This window comes from Poromitra crassiceps (genome assembly GCF_964638095.1).
Source record: "Poromitra crassiceps genome assembly, chromosome: 23".
Classification (NCBI taxonomy): domain Eukaryota; kingdom Metazoa; phylum Chordata; class Actinopteri; order Beryciformes; family Melamphaidae; genus Poromitra; species Poromitra crassiceps.
In genome coordinates this window covers 21,235,845-21,241,430 of record NC_139639.1, presented here as the reverse complement: position 1 = coordinate 21,241,430, position 5,586 = coordinate 21,235,845, and the positions used below count along the sequence as shown (strand labels likewise).

The 5,586-nt window shown below is 42.3% G+C and overlaps 1 pseudogene across 1 annotated transcript; it reads right to left on the bottom strand.

Annotated features, from left to right (window-relative positions):
• Positions 1-667: 667 nt before the first annotated feature.
• LOC310796831 (RING finger protein 228 pseudogene) lies at positions 668-4,064 on the bottom strand (annotated as a pseudogene). Its single transcript has 3 exons — positions 3,390-4,064; positions 1,087-1,117; positions 668-702 (listed from the first exon to the last, which is right to left on the bottom strand). The product of its transcript is annotated as an RING finger protein 228 pseudogene (transcript).
• Positions 4,065-5,586: the final 1,522 nt, after the last annotated feature.

Sequence of the window (5,586 nt, the reverse complement as noted above, 5' to 3'; positions counted from 1 at the left end):
TTTGTCACGGTGGCGTTTAAGTGGCATTATTCACCGGCTGGATGACCAAGTGAAGGAGTCCCTTTGAGAGACCTGAAAGAGATGGATTTTAACTCCTGGGACCGGAGTCGCCTCTTAAAACAACACTAACTAGAGACAGATACCCACTGTGTTGTTGGGATTCATTCACATATACCTTAACCAACGGCAGACATCTATATGAATCATCACAAGGGATAATAACCTAACCCTAGTGAATTAACAGCACTGTCGTCATCATTTTGTCAGATAGAAAAAGATGCAAAAAGTGAGCGAGAAAGAGAAAAGAAATATTATGTAATTGAATGAATGAAAAGACACTAGAGCCATTATACATCAGTGCTGTGCCTCTGTGTTTTTAGGGATACATTCAATTAGTCATTCTTTTATTGTGAAAGCATACTTCCTAGTCACCTAAAACCCCTCAGAGTGATTTTGGAATCATTGGTGAATCGACAATGTGCTACATTCATGATGTCTTTCCCGCAGATTTGGCTGCTTATGTGACTCGGGAGAGCAAACTTAAGCCCATCAGATGATTTAAGACCCCTCGGAGGTCCTCTACACCTCCATTGTCTCTCTACTTTACAACACTGCTTAATTTTGCCCCCCCTCCCCTCATCAGTTATTTCCCTCATTTTGTGCAGGCTCATGTCCCCTCAGGGTCATTGGTCCAGGAGCCCCCTGCAGAGCCAGCACACCCCAAGGGGAGTCAATGTGATCACACTGGGACGGTCACGGGGTGAGCAGGTTCTGTCATTTGCAGCAGGTCCTGCTGCTAGAAACAGTGGTGGCAGAAGAGGAGTGGAAAATCAGGCACGCACACACGCTTGTTACACAACTTATACAATTTGCCATGCGAAGTAATGAAGTTGTGTAATCGGCGATATAAGAATGTTATTGTGGGTCACACAGTTTCACACTATGAGTTCATTATTAGGGCTATAAACAAACACACAGATTATTTATTTAGACATTATAAGGCACTTTAACCACACTTTTCAATATTATTCTTTTGGAAATATAGGATCAGTAACCAGGAAGGCCATGTGCAGCCTCATGACCCACCTGAAGGAGCCCTGGCCCAGTCTTCATAGACCTGCAGGTGGAGATTGTCCCCACACACCACATAGCACTATATACCCACACCCTTTTCAAAACACTGAACATTGTTGTTCCACTAGCAGAGTGAGGAAACAACATCCTTCTTCAATGTTCAATATTTACAACATTCAATATTTACAACATTTACAACTACTGTATTTACAACATGTTTAAACCATAAGTTTGTATCTCGCGTTTACCAGGGCAACAACATAACCTAATTGTTAGGGGAGATTTTGGTTTGTTGACTTTTAAATCTCACATTGATATTTTAATGAAGAAGTTGCGGATGGAGCTTGGTTTCTTCTATCATAACAGATCATGGATCACTAGGACGAGGCTAATTGAGGCGCTTTTCCTTTCTGCTCTGGATTATGGGGACATCATTTACAGAAATGCATCTGCTATCTCACTTAATTAGATTCAGTTGATCACTCAGCTCTCAGATTTATAACAGGCGATAGTTACAGTACCCACCATTGCATCTTCTATAACAAGGTTTGTCTTATTTATTTACAAAGCTTTGATTGGGAGTTTACCCCTCTACCTAAATTCACTTTTACACTGGAATACTTGAGCGTACCACATGTGCTTGCAGGACTGTCTAATGCTTGAGGTCCCGCATGTCTCCACGGACTTCGGAAAGACTGCTTTTAACTTTTGTGCCCCGCATACTTGGAATAATTTACAGGGTTTGCTGCAATACCATTCCCTTGTTCCCCTGGGACATGCCTGGGACATTTTCAGTCAGATATACTGTATGAACTCTAGTTAACCTTAATTGCACCTGTTTTAAATTATGTACTTGTGTGGATGAACTATTCACATTTGACATATGCGATCCTCTTTTAAACGGTCTTTGTTTGTTTATTGTCCTCTTTCATGTTGTTTGTGATTTTCTTAACTTGCAATCTCGGCACCACTGGAAAAGAGGGTCTCAACCCTCAGTGTGTCTTTAGGGAATTAAATAAAGGTTAATTGATCGATTGATTGATTGATTGATTGATTGATATGTTTAGGCTGTATGACATACAGCAGTTACAGTTACAGTTACAGTTACAGTTTCGGTGTAACAGACAAAGTTTTAATCCTCCACAGTCATTTAGGCTTATTGACTTGGCCAAAGTGTCACTAAACTCCAATGGATAACACTAAACTCTCAAGCAGAGAACACTGTAAAAAACTCACACAAACAGATGATTGAGAATGAATACAATACGGAGTATGGAGTATGACTATAGTATCACGTCGCTGCAGTTGTCTGCGTGAACTAGCTGCTCAGGCTTCACTTAATTTATTCCTTACTGTAGCTGCTGCAGATATGCTTGTATTTGTATACGGACAACAGACAATACTTAAACGAGCCAACACACAGTGTTGTACAGATATGCTCGAGTCAGAGAGTGCATACACCCTTCAAAAGAGGCAATAATGAGAATGAAGATAATGCATGAGGAGACATTTGTGCTAACTGACTTGGGCAGAGTCTCCAACTACCCATTGGGTCTCCATTTGCAAAAGCCAACATTTTGGTCAAGACAACACTGTTGTACTATATAGTTGATCAATGCAGGGTATCATGTTGCTGTCCCTTGTGTCATAATAGGCCTATAGAGGCCCAATATATCATTTATCCAAATGTCACTTGATAGGGGTTTGTTTATGCTGCCTGCGGATGCTGCAGATGTGGCTAATGTTGGACGACAAACAATACACAAACAATTGTGGCAAACAGTTGCACAATTATGCCTGAGCTGTACACATACACCCCTTCAAAAGGGGAAAAAGTGCCTGGAGTGCACAAAAGGCACATGGCATTGGAGAAAATTCAAATAATGGGTCATCTGTTTCAAAGGTTGGGATTCTCACAGTGAAGTTGATCTAATAAGACGTCAATCTACATTTGTAACCATTAACAAGTATCCTTGAAAACTAGAAGAAGAGAGGCAATAGAATACTAATCCGTGATGCTATCAAGGCTCTCTGAATCTGCACTGACCAACTAAACTAAAGAATATGGAGCTCATTTAGGAATGCCAAAGATATTCTATGAGTTCATAAAATCAGTGTCCAATTCATTGTCAATGAAAGCAGCTCAGATTGTGATCAGCTGGTTTCTACCTGGCTCCTTGTTCACGGTCACGACTGTCTAGAATAGATCACTGGATTAACGCGACTTCTATTTTAAGGATTTCCCCCCATTAACACCTGTGTGTGTTGTTCTTGTTCTGCAGCCAGGGGGGGGAGTCACATTACATTCCCCCTACTGACAGAGGAGGTGGGTCGGAACTGAAATGCCCTGTTTCAGATTCGGGTTGGTATTTCACCAAGCACACAAGCCAAGTGAGAATAAGGGAGAGCAGGGCCAGACCGCTGGCCACAGACAAGCAGATAGGACCGAGCGACAACGCGGTGTCATTGAAGTTATGTACAAAGATGAGGCCCATCAATAACAGCACGACCATTGAGAGGGAAGAGAAGATGGCGCACACACAAGCTGCGGTCACAGCGACTTGTTTGCACGGGTGTCCGCTCTCGTTGCTGTCCTGGGAGGCAGCAGGAGATGCGGCTGCACCTGCCTCTGCCTGGCCGTCTGCAGTGCCTCCATTCACCGGCTCGTCTAGGTGGCGTGCATGCGGGAGCGCGCCAGTCACCGCGGTGTTGTCGGGGAGGCTGTGAACTCGATATTCCGGTACCGGGGTGCGATGGCGGCACAGAGGGCAGCCGATTCTCCATCCTCGCCCCTCCCGCAAGTGGAGGCTGTCGAGACACTCCTGGCAGAATGTGTGCAAGCAGCCCAGGAGCTTGGGAGTGTGGCGCTCCAGGTCGAAGTAGTTGTAGCATATTTTGCACTCGTATTCCTCTTCGGGAGGAGTCGAAACGGTAGTTTCAAGCGGAGCATTTCCACAGTCGCTTGTGCTGGTCGCCTCGTCCTCCGCCATGTTCTACCGCTGTAGGCTATCCAGCTCCAGTTTCTGACTGTGTCATTCTGATGGGACGATGGTCAAATTCCGGGAGTAGGCTAGTGTAGGCAACTGGAGACTGAAGAGGCTAAATAATTGCCTGTACCGCCTGCAAAGAAAAGAGTCTTTCGTACGCTCAGTTTTTCAGCACCACTGGCAGTGGACAGCGCCCAACACAAGAGTCCGATCAGCAACATGACACCTTCAGCTCTCTTCCTCCAACTCAGTGGCGTTTTTAAGGCTCTCATTGATAATTTTGGGACTGGTGCACTCAAAATGATCATGGAGGTGGACCCTTTGGTGGACAGGCTGTGTGTGGATGCTACGAGCTAGGCCTATTTGCAAATACCTCACTATCTTTATCTTTATCTTTATCTTTATTGTTTATTTGAGCAGGGACAGGATACACAATAAACATATTGCACCAGAGATAGCTAAGAACTCATTTGCATCTGTAGTCCCTGGGCGCACAGAGTCCTGTGCGCACATAGGCTACATATCAAATACAGAAATAAAATAAAATCCTCGTGTCTAAACAATCAATATAGCCTACATGGTACAAATGTATTTGTATATCTTCTGTTATTTCTAGGCGTCATATTTGTGCATAACTATATGACCATAACTAATAATAATAATAATAATAATAATAATAATAACGTTTTTTCTTTTTTTCTTTAGCTAGTTCATGAATCATAAAACACGGGACGTGATGTTATACTGTCCGTTGTGCCAATAGATGGTACACTTAATGGGTAGTTCCTTAATGACCCTTAATGGTAGTTCCTTAAAGATCCTTAATGGTAGTTACTTAAGAACGGACCATTAGTTACCATGTTAATGAACGAGTAAGTAATGATTACTTCCTTAATTTTTTTCCGCTAGTTCATGAGTAGTTAATGGGTAGTTACTTAAGAACAGACTATTAGTTACCATAGTTGTTACTAGGGAATTAATCATTAGTTAATGATTACTTCAGCATTAGTTACCATATTTGTGCACCCTCAAGTAAAGCAGGCTATCATACTTAGTTGTATAGGGAGTTCATCATTACTTCATGATTACTTTACCATTAGTTACCATGTTTGTGCCCTCTCAAGTAAAGCAGGCCATCATACTTATTTGTTACTAGGGAATTCATCATTAGTTCATGATTAGTTACCATGTTTGTGCCCCCTCAAGTAAAGCAGGGCTTCATGCTTAGGGAATGCATCATTACTTCATGATTATCTTACCATTAGTTACCATCACCCTACCTATAACAAATAAATACAAGAGTTGTTCCAGGTGAGGTTTGAACCCTTGGCCCCAAGAACGCAAGATTATTAGTCACCAAATGAGCTATCTATTTGTTATAGGGTAGGGTGGTGGTAACTAATGGTAAGATAATAATCATGAAGTAATGATGCATTTCCTAGTAACAACTAAGTATGTAGCCCTGCTTTACTTGAGGGGGCACAAATATGGTAAGTAATGATGAAGTAATCATGAACTAATGATT